The 14,905-nt window shown below is 40.9% G+C and overlaps 1 protein-coding gene across 6 annotated transcripts in view; it reads right to left on the bottom strand.

The window, feature by feature from the left end:
* Nucleotides 1-14,905, bottom strand: part of erg (ETS transcription factor ERG) — a 93,715-nt gene that overhangs the window by 57,542 nt on the left and 21,268 nt on the right. The window contains exon 2 of one of the 6 annotated variants that reach the window (XM_036937519.1): nucleotides 12,786-12,907. The exons of the other annotated variants lie outside the window; for them this stretch is intronic. The gene's annotated coding sequence lies outside the window, so the exon portion shown is untranslated. The remainder of the gene's footprint in view (nucleotides 1-12,785; nucleotides 12,908-14,905) is intronic. 6 annotated transcript variants of the gene reach the window in all.

The following is a 14,905-nucleotide window of genomic DNA, read 5'->3' as shown; positions in this document are numbered from 1 at the left end:
GGTGATGGCCAACAGGCCAGGTGACATCATACCCTGAGGATGTCATAATGGGTGCCCTTTTGGCCCAACATAGTGGCCTTCCACTCACTCTGTCGCCCTACTGCCTGCAGTACTCTGATACCCTGTGGGGAACCAAAGGCAACCAGGAGGGGCAATTTATCATCACACACATACACGCCAGAGCACACACACTTAACATAACAGCACTACACAGAGCAGGGAGCCACGACACACAGAGAACACAGAGAACATCCCAACATATTCCAGAACACCCATGGAGGCCAGCCACCACAGCAAACGGAGCACACATGCACACACACACAAAATATACCAGGGAAAGGTACTCCTGCAACTCAAATAAAGCAAGAAAAAGATACCACAGAATAATAACTCTTTGTGTAATATGCCACATTCATAATTGGTTGGTGTTGGCCTATAAGAAACATGATATTGGAATCTGCCAATAATCTCTTTCATGGCCAGTTAGACATAGTGTTAGTCACTCTCACTTAGATATCACATTCAAAAACTGCAAACATTTCTCTCCACCACATGAAATTTGTTATAAAATTGCTAAATCTTCTCTCCGCCCCATTGCAAAAATGTGTAGAAATTGCAGGAAATTAACATTCTCACCGCTGCCAAGATGGATGGCGCTAAAATGTTTTGCTCACAAGCTGGGGGGGGGGGGGGGGGGGGGGGGCACTCCAACAAAATTTCACGTAGGGACCCCAAAACGATATGAATGTGGGTACGCAGACCCGCGAATCACTGCCGCCCCTCATGATGAATTCAGATTTATTTTTGGCCCCCAACCCCATCAAAGTTGCCCATCCCTGGTGTAGAGTGACAGGCATACCCAGCCAGGGATAGAGTTATGCTGCTGCTGCTGCTGCAGCCAGTGGCATGTCATTTCAGCCAGAGCACTTATAATTATGCCCTGTTTTCTTTAAGAGAAATAAAACTTTCCAGAGAGTAAAAATGCTCCAGGCAAGGAAAAGAGTGGCGAGTGACAGTCAAGTAATTCATTTTAAAGTGGCTCAGATTAAGATTGAGATTAAGCACTAAATTGAAAAGGTATGGCGGTAAGAAAAAATTAACAAGAGTACACTTTGGGCTCTATTTTAACAAGCTTAATGCAATGGTAAATCTAAGCTCTGGCGGTAGCGCTATAGGTCCAGGGGGGGGTGTCGCAAATGTTTTTGCTATTTTCACAGCCGTTATTATGAGTGCAATGGCTTGCGGTGGCGTGAAAGGGCTGGGTTTTGATGAATAAACAAGTTGTAGGCGTGACGAGGGCTTGGCCATTCACTGGCCAATCAAGACGTTCCATGGCTTAATACTGCATGCGTTTGCCTCAAATTCTGTAGGTTATTGACTGTCTTTGCTTTGTCATCAACTACAATTACGAAATATTCTCATTGTAGTCTATTGTGAATTGATACTACAGTTTATTAAATAGCATAAACTGCAGTAACAAGTGATAGCAACATCCACTGTTTGTTTTAATATGTTTGGAATGTTGACAGCCAACATTGTTGTAATTGGCTTCAACGTGTATAGTCCTTTACGCATCGCACTTCTCCTCAAATAAAACATACTAGGTATATTGTATTGTACGGTGCATTCGAAAATAATTCAGACCCCTTGACTTTTTACACATTTTGTTACGTTACAGTCTTATTCTAAAATGTATTAAATTGTTTTTTTCCCCATCATCAATCTACACAAAATAACCCCATAACGACAAAGCAAAAACTGTTTTTTAGAAATGTTTGCACATTTATTAATAATAAAAAACGGAAATATAACATTTGCATAAGTATTCAGACCCTTTACTCAGTACTTTGTTGAGGAAACTTTGGCAGCAGTTAAAGCCTTCGAGCCTTCTTGGGTTTGACGCTACAAGCTTGGCACACCTATATTAGGGGAGTTTCTCCCATTATTTTCTGCAGATCCTCTCAAGCTCTGTCAGGTTGTATGGGGGAGCGTCGCTGCACAGCTATTTTCAGGTTTCTCCAGAGATGTTCGATCTGGTTCAAGTCCGGGCTGAGGTCCTGAGCACTCTGAAGTAGGTTTTCATCAAGAATCTCTCTGTACTTTGCTCCATTCATCTTTTCCTCTATCCTGACTAGTTTCCCAGTCCCTGCCGCTGAAAAACATCCCCACGGTATTATGCTGCAACCACCATGCTTCTCCAGACGTGACGCATGGCACTCAGGCCAAAGAGTTCAATCTTGGTTTCATCAGACCAGAGAATCTTGTTTCTCATGGTCTGAAAGTCCTTTTGGTGCCTTTTGGCAAACTCCAAGCGGGCTGTCATGCCTTTTACTGAGGAGTGGCTTCCGTCTGGCCACTCTACCATAAAGGCCTGATTGGTGGAGTGCTGCAGAGATGGTTGTCCTTCTGGAAGGTTCTCCCATCTCCACAGTGGAACTCTAGAGCTCTATCCAAGTGATCATTGGGTTCTTGGTCACCTCCCTGACCAAGGCCCTTTTCCCCCGAGCGGCCAGCTCTTGGAAGAGTCTTGGTGGTCGCAAACCTCTTCCATTTAAGAATGATGGAGGCCACTGTGTTCTTGGGGACCTTCAATGCTGCAGAAATGTTTTGGCACCCTTCCCCAGATCTGTGCTTCGACCCAATCCTGTCTCTGAGCTCTATAGACAATTCCTTCGACCTCATGGCTTGGTTTTTGCTCTAACATGCACTGTCAACTGTAGGACCTTATATAGACAGTTGTGTGCCTTTACAAATTATGTCCAATCATTTGAATTTATCACAGGTGGACTCCAATCAAGTTGTAGAAACATCTCAAGGATGATTTATGGAAACAGGATACACCTGAGCTAAATTTAGAGTCTCAGCAAAGGGTCTGAATACTTATATAAATAAGGTATTTTTGTTTTTGTTTTTTAATAAATATGAAAAAGTTTCTAAAAACCTGTTTTGACTTTGTCATTATGGGGTATTGTGTATAGATTGACGAGGAAAATGTTTTATTTAATCCATTTGACCTGTAACATCAAAATATGGAAAAACTGAAGGGGTCTGAATACACCATATGTGTGAGGCATGTTCTCAATATGCACATGGTGGGGTTTTTAGGCACATCCAAACTAATAACAGGATCTGGTTAAAATAATGTACTAGCCTACATAGTTATAGAGGGATGTTTGCTTACTGTTTTGCTGCAGCCAAACGTGATCTTTCAATAAAGCTTTGATGAGTAAGATATATTTTGAAGCGGTCTCATGAGCCAAACCCTTTATCGATTGTCTTAACTACTTGGCTAATGTATTGGGAATGACCAAAAAACAGCCCTCATTGAGAGGAGGCTACGCTTGGTTTTTAGGAAGAAAAAAAAAATGTATATATATATATATATATATATATACAGTGCCTTGCGAAAGTATTCGGCCCCCTTGAACTTTGCGACCTTTTGCCACATTTCAGGCTTCAAACATAAAGATATAAAACTGTATTTTTTTGTGAAGAATCAACAACAAGTGGGACACAATCATGAAGTGGAACGACATTTATTGGATATTTCAAACTTTTTTAACAAATCAAAAACTGAAAAATTGGGCGTGCAAAATTATTCAGCCCCTTTACTTTCAGTGCAGCAAACTCTCTCCAGAAGTTCAGTGAGGATCTCTGAATGATCCAATGTTGACCTAAATGACTAATGATGATAAATACAATCCACCTGTGTGTAATCAAGTCTCCGTATAAATGCACCTGCACTGTGATAGTCTCAGAGGTCCGTTAAAAGCGCAGAGAGCATCATGAAGAACAAGGAACACACCAGGCAGGTCCGAGATACTGTTGTGAAGAAGTTTAAAGCCGGATTTGGATACAAAAAGATTTCCCAAGCTTTAAACATCCCAAGGAGCACTGTGCAAGCGATAATATTGAAATGGAAGGAGTATCAGACCACTGCAAATCTACCAAGACCTGGCCGTCCCTCTAAACTTTCAGCTCATACAAGGAGAAGACTGATCAGAGATGCAGCCAAGAGGCCCATGATCACTCTGGATGAACTGCAGAGATCTACAGCTGAGGTGGGAGACTCTGTCCATAGGACAACAATCAGTCGTATATTGCACAAATCTGGCCTTTATGGAAGAGTGGCAAGAAGAAAGCCATTTCTTAAAGATATCCATAAAAAGTGTTGTTTAAAGTTTGCCACAAGCCACCTGGGAGACACACCAAACATGTGGAAGAAGGTGCTCTGGTCAGATGAAACCAAAATTGAACTTTTTGGCAACAATGCAAAACGTTATGTTTGGCGTAAAAGCAACACAGCTCATCACCCTGAACACACCATCCCCACTGTCAAACATGGTGGTGGCAGCATCATGGTTTGGGCCTGCTTTTCTTCAGCAGGGACAGGGAAGATGGTTAAAATTGATGGGAAGATGGATGGAGCCAAATACAGGACCATTCTGGAAGAAAACCTGATGGAGTCTGCAAAAGACCTGAGACTGGGACGGAGATTTGTCTTCCAACAAGACAATGATCCAAAACATAAAGCAAAATCTACAATGGAATGGTTCAAAAATAAACATATCCAGGTGTTAGAATGGCCAAGTCAAAGTCCAGACCTGAATCCAATCGAGAATCTGTGGAAAGAACTGAAAACTGCTGTTCACAAATGCTCTCCATCCAACCTCACTGAGCTCGAGCTGTTTTGCAAGGAGGAATGGGAAAAAATGTCAGTCTCTCGATGTGCAAAACTGATAGAGACATACCCCAAGCGACTTACAGCTGTAATCGCAGCAAAAGGTGGCGCTACAAAGTATTAACTTAAGGGGGCTGAATAATTTTGCACGCCCAATTTTTCAGTTTTTGATTTGTTAAAAAAGTTTGAAATATCCAATAAATGTCGTTCCACTTCATGATTGTGTCCCACTTGTTGTTTATATCTTTATGTTTGAAGCCTGAAATGTGGCAAAAGGTCGCAAAGTTCAAGGGGGCCGAATACTTTCGCAAGGCACTGTATATATAAATAAATAAATATATGTGTGTTTCTAAATGCGAGGTTTACGGACACAAAAAGTATAATCTCTCTTGATCCATGTGCATACGGGCACTGTGCGTCACAGCTGGATAGGCTGTGCTTCCGTTGTCAAAATCCATGCCAGATTTCAGTTGGTCTTAAATATCTCCACCAGCGCATAATGAAATTGGCACTCTGGCACACGTTTTTATGGACACACCTCAGATATTTCCACTCCTCCCACCTCAGCGCAAGTGAGCTCATATAAGACAGGTAAATTGACAATTCTTGCGCTACGGTTTGAAAATAGAAGAATGCCGGCTTTAATAGGTCGAAATTTCAAACGAGAGAGAGTTTGACATTTGCGCTGGCTTAATGCCAGACGAAAATAGAGCTCAATATCCTACTGATACTATATGTGAAGATGTCTTGGTCAACAAATTGACTTGGTTACTATGGCCTGATTTCTTCCATTTAGTTAAATGATAAGCCGGACTATTCTGACTACTCTGCCAAGTCCATATCTATGTCCACAATTTAGTATGACAACAGCTTTGATAGCTCATTTGTCCTTGATGTTGACAGACACGATAGATCAGCAATGTGGATCAAAATATTCCCAAATTGCCCGAAATGGAGTCCCACTGGGCACAGACGTCAATTCAATGTCTATTCCACGTTGGTTCAATGAAAGTTCATGGAAACAACATTGATTCAACCAGTGTTTGTCACATCATATTTTGAATAGCTGTGGTGCTGCTGATGACAGTGTGTGTTGTAAATGTAAACTCAGAACCAGCCTGTTATATTAACAACCAAAGCCAATGGGCATTGTGTGCTGGTCATACTGACATCATTGGCCCCAGTCAATCTCAGTGGTGCCATCATTAGGTTACAGAGACCACAAACTCCACCATTTAATGTCACATTAGTTGGAAAACAACAAAATGTGCCCGATCACCTCTCCCAGACTCCCACGCAACCTATCTTTAGCTATTTAAAAAAACATTTAAAGGCATTTAGCGAGTCCTACTTAGAGGAAGCCACCCACATTCACATAAAATGCAATTTGCACAGCCCTCTTTATTATTTATACGTCCTTTAAAAGAAAGGAAAAAAGCACACTGGCATGGATCAGCGATCTCGAGCATTTTCAGTCATTTGTATCTCATTCATATTTTATCTAATTTTATTTCTCTAAAATTGCCCCATGATCTCAGTGTGGGGCTGTGCTGCATGGCTGACTGATGGTGTTGTTTTACAGTGACACACACAAGATAATTAATTTAGAATAAGCACTGGTAGATCTTGGAGAGTGTATTGGGAAGTTGTAGGGTGAACTACTATGTCTTTGTGGGGTGAACTGTGTCTTTGATAGAGTAGTCAGCATACGCAAGTTCCAGCCTTGCTCTAATAGTCCTTAAAGAATTACACTACTTAGCATACAGAATTTTCAGCAAATTAGGCACATTTGGTTGTGGAGAAAGGTTGGCCTGCACACACACTGACGCAGACAGACACAGACACAGAGACACACACAGGCACACTTTGGTCTTGTGATTCTGCAGTCAGAAATGTTGGCGTGTTCCTCACTGTTGTGGTGTTGCATTGTTTTTGCCACATGATGAAGGTGCTCTGTAAGTGCAAGGCTTCAACAGATTATTCCTCACAAATGCTATATGATTACTGTTTAGGAAAATACACCATTCTACATTTTTGCTGCCAAAATGCTACTATGATATTCTTTAGAAAGATACAGTATATTCTACAGTATATTATGCCTGTTCATATCTGTCTGTTGAAGTCCATGTACTCCATCTATCTCACTTTCCTCAAGCTATGGTCTGTCTCCACTTTTACGCTTAGAATAGCACATGCTATAGCACAAGATGAACACCTACTGTGTATATATGCAAATGATGTTCACTGACTACCGTTCAGCATTCAACACTATTGTTGATCCTGGACTTCCTGATGGGCAAACCACAGGCTGTGAGGATTGACAACAACACCTCCTCCACATTGGTGATTCTCACAAACTTGGTATTACTCTTGGTAAATTTTGAAAAGACAAAGGCAATTTATTTTTATTTTGTTATGGATAAAATACCATCTCAAATTATTGTCCATGTTAAATTATCTTAACTGTTCAGATTTCCAAGACTGTGCACAGAACAATCTCATTACCGTAAACACTTGTAGAGTTTGAAAAAACCCATAGCAAGGTTACTACAACAATATTTCATAAAAAAATATGAAATTTTGGTATTAAGTATATTTTCATTTAAATCTCATTACTGTAACACGTGGCATGTTCATAACCTGTTTTTTTATATTTATTTATGTTTATTAATATAAAAAGTACACAAATGACCCATTTTATGCACAGCTTAAATATTTTTAATTGTGTCATATTATTCAAGGAATATTTTATCATTGATGACGCATTTCAGTAATGAGATCCATGTTGCGGTAGAGACCGCATGATGGTAATGATCAAATGAGCAAACAGGACTTCATCAAGAGCAAAAAATATCATTTTTAACCATATTAACTAATTCCCCACCGCCACCCAGCACAGCTACCTGCCGCCCCAAATCAGCATGTTGTTTGTGCAACGGTATTTTCTGAATCAGTTAGACTATTCTAAAATGTTTGCCTAAATGCTATTCGAATGTGATTAAACACCGACCAACACTTTAGTTCCTACGCTGTCATAACTCCTAATTGGCTTTTGAATTTGAGGTCATGTCAAATAACACCAACCATAGGATTAGAATAATCCTTCTATTTCTATGATTCCAACAGTTCATCCAAGTGTTTTGATCTATATTGCAAGTCAAATAATAATCTTTGGTATAAAAATCGCAAGTAGATTATTTACCCATATTGTGCAGCCATACTAACAACCTGGTAACTTTACTAGTATATGCAAACATTTGTTGGCACAGAAAGAAAGGAACATTTATATTTTCTTCAGGGGAAGGGCTTAAAAAGTAAGTAGGATTCACATAGGCCTAATGTTGCCTACATCTCAATCAATTTAAAAATCTAATATTATGTTGTGCTCCTAATTTTTCTACCAATGAAAACCACTGTTACCAATGAAAATGTGTCATTTAGAGCCCTGGTTACAACACGGGTATATAAAAGCATTGTAATGTGCATTGTTACCAAACCTTTCTGTAAGGGGCGGCAGGTAGCTTAGTGGTTTGAGCGTTGGGCCAGTAACTGAAAGGTTGCTAGATCGAATCACCGAGCTGACAGGGTAAAAATCTGTCGTTCTGCCTCTGAACATGGAAGTTAACCCACTGTTCCTAGGATGTCATTGTAAGTAATAATTTGTTCTTAACTGACTTGCCTAATTAAATAAAAGGTCTCAATAACACTCTTGTCTGCAATTTTCCTCTCTTTCCTTTCTCCTGTACTCCTCAAGCAGCTCTGGATTTCTGTACAGTTGCTCTCGATGCTTTTGATGCAGCCCTCTTCTTTCCTTATCTGCCAATCTTAATAACACCACGTTTAGATTAATCCAATTGTTCTGTTTGTTAGACTACCTCATTATTACACAATCCCTAAAGTGGCATTACACTCAAATGTTATGTTTGTTAGATCTTTCATACCTCAAAAGTAGTCTCATGGGCATAGGTCACCCGAATTACAAAATGACATTGGTACAGTACATTGGTTTTCTTACCCTGTAAGCAGTCGATGGACAAGGTAAGACAGCAATCCATGCTTAGTTTTCTTTTAGCATTTAAAGCACAAAACCAATGCAAGTGGATATCCCCGATATAAGCATTTCCACATTCCATCTCCAAATCATCCCAAAGTGTCAAAAATGTATTGCATAGCTCCTTTAAGATGATTTGTAAATGAAATGAGAAAAGTATTCACTTACATTGGTTTCGTGCTATAAATGCTAAAAAGTTGGAGACAGTGACAAGCTAAAGAAAACCCAAGCATGAATTGCTGTCTTAACTCATTCATGGACTGTGTACAGGGTAAGGAAGCCAATATGCATTTTCTTAATTTGTGGGAACTACCCCTTTAAGTCCACATCCCAAGCCATTCATTGTGTAGATAAACATATGCAAAGAAAATATAAATAAATGAAAACGATAAGCACCATATAAGATCTGGAAATTATATGGTGTTCATCTTTTCCTGTTGGTGTTGAGGCATACAGCTGGCTCTACACAATCAATGGCATGGGGTGTGTATTTATCTTGTGAAAAGCATGATTTGGCACACACACTAAAAGTTAGTACAGGTGCTGACTAACAGCGAGTAAGCTGTAGGTTATCAAAAATAAAAAGAGTCGCACACTCTATATACAGTATAACTCCCAGCAATCTAGTGTGTAAACCACCAAAGGTTCGGCATCATCTTGTATTCATCTTGACAATTAATCTTTGAATTGTTTTGTGTAATGCCCCTTTAACACAGTTTATATCAATGTTTCTAGTGTAAAAGTAGTGTAATGTCAAGAAGAGTCCACTATGCATGCCAACAATTAAAACATCATGCTTTATGCCTCAACCTCTAGTGATTCATAATTTTTTGGGGGGGACATTGGCTGTTGATGAAGCAGCAGCTATTCTTCCTGAGCGTCACACAAAACATGGAACATAACAAAATACAGAACACTAATGGACAGGATCTGCAACACAAACCTAAACGAAGAACACTACGACTAAAGAACAATACAAATATTTGTAACATTTATAAGAAAGAGAATAGAGAGAAGAAGAAAGAAATTAATAATACTAAGAATAATGTGTGAGTCTGTGTAGAGTATGTGTGTCAGTGTGTACGGGTGTGTGTGTGTGTTTATTTTATTTTATTCTCTAGTCTTTAAAAAATAATATATGCATCTCCTTTATTTAACCAGGTAGGCTAGTTGAGAACAAGTTCTCATTTACAACTGTGACCTGGCCAAGATAAAGCAAAGCAGTGCGACGCAAACAACACCGAGTTACACATGGAATAAACAAACGTACAGTCAGTTACACAATATAAAAGTCTATATACAGTGTGTGCAAATGAAGTAAGACTAGGGAGGTAAGGCAATAAATAGGCCATAGTGGCGAAACAATTACAACTCAGCAATTAAACACTGGAGTGATAGATGAGCAGAAGACGAATGTGTAGAGATACTGGGGTGCAAAGGAACAAAAAAATAAATAACAATATGGGGATGAGGTAGTTGGGTGGGCTATTTACAGATGGCTATGTACAGGTGCAATGATCTGTATGCTGCTCTGACAGCTGATGCTTAAAGTTAGTGAGGGAAATATGAGTCTCCAGATTCAGTGATATTTGCAATTTGTTCCAGTCATTGGCAGCAGAGAACTGGAAGGAAAGGCAGCCAAAGAGGAGTTGGCTTTGGGGGTGACCAGTGAGATATACCTGATGGAGCGCATGCTACAGGTGGGTGCTGCTATGGTGACCAGTGAGAATATGAAGTGAGGGCCAGCCAACGAGAGCATACAGGACGCAGTGGTGGGTAGTATATGGTGCTTTGGTGACAAAACGGATGGCACTGTGATAGACTGCATCCAATTTGCTGAGTAGAGTGTGGAAGGCTATTTTGTAAACTACATTGCCGAAGTCGAAGATCAGTAGGATAGTCCGTTTTACGAGGGTATGTTTGGCAGCATGAGTGAAGGATGCTTTGTTGCGAAATAGGAAGCCAATTCTAGATTTAATTTTAGAATGGAGAAGCTTGATGTGAGTCTGGAAAGAGAGTATACAGTCTAACCAGACACCTAGGTATTTGTAGTTGTCCACATATTCTCAGAACAGTACAGAGTAGTGATACTAGACGGGCGGGCAGGTGCGGGCAGCGATCGGTTGAAGAGCATGCATTTAGTTTTACTTGCAATTAAGAGCAGTTGGAGGCCACGGAAGGGGAGTTGTATGGCATTGAAGCTCGTCTGGAGGTTAGTTAACATAGTGTCCAAAGAAGGGCCAGTAGTATACAGAATGGTGTCGTCTGCGTAGAGGTGGATCAGAGAATCCCCAGCAGCAAGAGCAACATCATTGATGTATACATAGAAAAGAGTCGGCCCGAGAATTGAACAGTGTGGCACCCCCATAGAGACTGCCAGAGGTCCGGACAACAGGTCCTCCGATTTGACCCACTGAACTCTCAGTCATTTGAGGCAGTCATTTGAGAAACAAAGGCTGTTGAGTCTGTGTTGAGTCTGTGTGTGTGTGTGTGTCTCTTCACAGTCTGCATTGTTCCATGAGGTTATGTTTTATCTTTTTTTACTGATTTTATTGCTTGCCTGAGTTACCTGAGATGGAAGAGATTTCCATGTAGTCATTGCTTTATACAGTACTCTGCGTCTCCCAGCCTCTGTTCTGGACTGTGAAGAGAACCCTGATTGCGTGTCTTGTGGGTATGTGTAGGTCTTGAGCTGTGTGTTAACTGGCTGAACAGACAACTTCAACATCAATACTTCTTACAAAGACAAGCATTGATGCAATCAATCTCTCCTCCACTTTGACCCAGGAGAGATTAACCTGCATGTTATTGACATTGGCCCTCTATGTACATTTGAGGCGTGCTTCTCTGTTCTGGGCCAGATGCAGCTTTTCTAGATCCTTTTTTGCCGCACCTGACCATACAACTGTGCAATGGTCAAGATGCAACAAAACCAAAGCTTGCAGGACTTGTTTGGTTGCATGTAAGGTTAAAAAAGCAGAGCATCTATTTATCACATACAAACCTATCCCCATCTTTAATACAATAGAATAAATATGTTTTGACCATGACTGTTTACAATCTAATATATCATCAAGAAGTATAGTCTTTACCATTAATTTTGGATTGCATACAGCTGAATCTACATTTTACATTTACATTTGAGTGATTTAGCAGATGCTCTTATCCAGAGCGACTTACAGTTAGTTAGTGAATTCATCTTAAGAGCTAGGTTGGACAACCACATATCACAGGCGTAGAAAGTAGGGGTGGGTGGGCCAAGAGACCTGAGGTGGCATTGGGGGGTAGGGTTTGAGCATAACCTGAATGTAGGGAGGGGCAGTTCCTCTTGCTGTTCCGTGGGTAAGCACCATGGTCGTGTAGTGGATGCGAGCTTAGACTAGAAGCCAGTGGAGTGTGCAGAGGAGCGGAGTGACATAAGAGAACTTGGGAAGGTTGAAAACTAGGCGGGCTGCTTCGTTCTGGATAAGTTGCAGGGGTTTGATGGCACAAGCGGGGAGCCCAACCAACAGCGAGTTGCAGTAGTCCGACGGGAGAGGACAAGTGCCTAGATTAGGACCCTGCGCCGCTTCCTGTGTGAGGTAGGGTTGTACTCTACGGATGTTGTAGAGCATGAACCTGCAGGAGCTGGTCACTGCTTTGATGTTTACAGAGAACGACAGGGTGTTGTACAAGGTTACACCAAGGTTCTTTGCATTCTGGGAGGGCGACACTGTGGATTTGTCAACCATGATGGAGAGGACTTTGAGCGGGCAGGCCTTCTCTGGGAGTAAGAGCAGTTCTGTCTTGTCGAGGTTGAGCTTGAGGTGGTGGGCCAACATCCAAGTTGAGATTTCAGCCAGGCACGCAGAGATGCGTGTCGCCACCGGGGTGTCAGAAGGGGGAAAGAGAAAAGTAGTTGAGTGTCATCCGCATAGCAATGATAGGAGAGACCATGTGAGGATACGACGGAGACAAGTGACTTGGTGTATAGAAAGCAGGTCCTAGAACTGAGCCCTGGGGGAAACCAGTGGTGAGAGTACATGGTGCAGACACAGATCCTCTCCACATCACCTGGTAGGAGCAGCCTGCCAGGTAGGATGCAATCCAAGAGTGTGCAGCGCCTGAGACGTCCAGCCCTGAGAGGGCGGGGAGGAGGATCTGATGATTCACAGTGTCGAAGGCAGCGGATATATCTAGGAGGATGAGAACAGAGGAGAGAGAGTGTCAGCTTGGCAGTGCGGAGAGCCTCCGTGACACAGAGAAGAGCAGTCTCAGTTGAGTGACCCGTCTTAAAGCATGACTGGTTAGGGTCAAGAAGATCGTACCGAGAGAGATAACGAGAAAGTTAATCAGAGACAGCAAGCTTAAGTGTTTTAGAAAGAAAAGAAAGAAGGGATACAGGTCTGTAGTTTTTGACGTCAGATAAGTCGAGTATTGGTTTCTTTAGTAGGGAAGCAACTCGGCCATTTTGAAGTCAGAGGGGACATAGCCAATTGTCAGGGATGAGTCGCTGAGGGAAGTGAGGAATGGGAGAATGTCTCCAGTGATGGTCTGGAGAAGGGACGAGGGGAAGGGGCCGAGTGGGCAGGTTGTGGGGCGGCCGACCTCACTAGTCACCTGGAGGCGTAGGGTAGTTCTGTGTGAATAAGACTAGTGGACTCAATAGGCTGAGTGAATGAGTAGCAAAACAGATGGTCTAGGATGGGGACATTTGTTAACAGAAGACCACTTTGAGTTCTGACAACATCATACAACTTTAGATTTTAAGTGTAATGTGCCTTTTAAAAGTCTCTAAATTATAAATGGTAACTCAGTGTTTCCCCCAGATTATTTTTTAGCATTGGTGAAATGTGAAAGTGTCGTGAAAGGGGCAGGGTTGGTAAAAACATATATATTCAGGTTTTCGCTAGCAAAATCACACTTTTCAAATAGAAAAACAAAAGGAATGCATGTGCTAACAATGCTTAAATCACACCATGAGACAATGTTTTTTTCTGGGAAAAATCAACAATAACAAAAATGGTGTAGTTACCCTTTAATGAAATTGTGCATGCACCTAGAACTGCTGTTTGGTTAGCGTGTATCTGTTGCACACATAATGAGAAACGGTCATGAGAAATGGGCAATACGGTAATGAGAAGCCCTTCGCAAATTTTGCTAACAATGGCAGAAGCAATTATGACTCAGCAACAAAAAAAATGACATCATCAACTCATACTCTTTCTAATCTATTATACTGTAAATTGTTAAATAAATAACTTTGCTCAAACATCAAGTATTACACAGTTATGGTAATGACAATATAAAATGAGTAAATGGGGTGTACGAGAGCAATTATCAAATGTAAATTGTAGACATATTTGATCTTCTCTTCTTGGAAATGCATTATGGGTCGAAAAAAATGTATAAGCAAAAAACACTGAACTTGTACAGGAACTTGAAGAAATGCTACAGTAATGAGAACCATGGCTTGGACACATGTTTTGTTTCTAAAATATGACTAGTTTGTAATGTGAATACCCAGAAATGATAACTGTCTTTGAATATGTACTGTACCACTTTAAACAATATTTAATTGGTTTTTTAAATATGTTAGTTCTTTTTATAAATTAAATGCATGTGAAGTCCTGCAAAATTGACCTGGACGCATTACAGTAATGAGATTTTGAGAAAACATTTTATTTAAAAAACACTAAAATAAGATTTAAGCCCAAAGCAAGTTAAAGAGCCAGAAATCAAACATGGTGAGCCTTAATATGATAGTAAATTGTTTACGCTTTTTAGAGACTATATAGCTGAATTCATCACAAACATGGTTTCAGTTGGTTTCATGAGAATCACCCACACTGACTTAAAAAAAGGGGCCACTGGGGTTGTGTCCTCAGTCCTCTGCTATACTCCCTGTTCACCTATGACTGCCTGGCTTTGCACGACACCAACTCCATCATCAACATTGCTGACAACACCACAGTTGTAGGCCTGATAACCAACAACAACGAGTCAGTCTATAATGGAGGTAAGTAAACTGACATTGTGCTGCCATGACAACAACATTTCCCTCTACGTCAGCAAAACAAAGGAGTTGACTGTTCACTTCAGCAAGCAGAGGAGGGAACGCCCCGATCCACATTAACATTTGAGGGATCCACATCAATGTTATTTTCTCCCATCCAGGACATCTACTTGAAACA

This window comes from Oncorhynchus mykiss, chromosome 12, assembly GCF_013265735.2.
Source record: "Oncorhynchus mykiss isolate Arlee chromosome 12, USDA_OmykA_1.1, whole genome shotgun sequence".
In the NCBI taxonomy this organism is placed as follows: Eukaryota; Metazoa; Chordata; class Actinopteri; order Salmoniformes; family Salmonidae; genus Oncorhynchus; species Oncorhynchus mykiss.
This window is presented reverse-complemented; position numbering and strand designations above follow the sequence as displayed.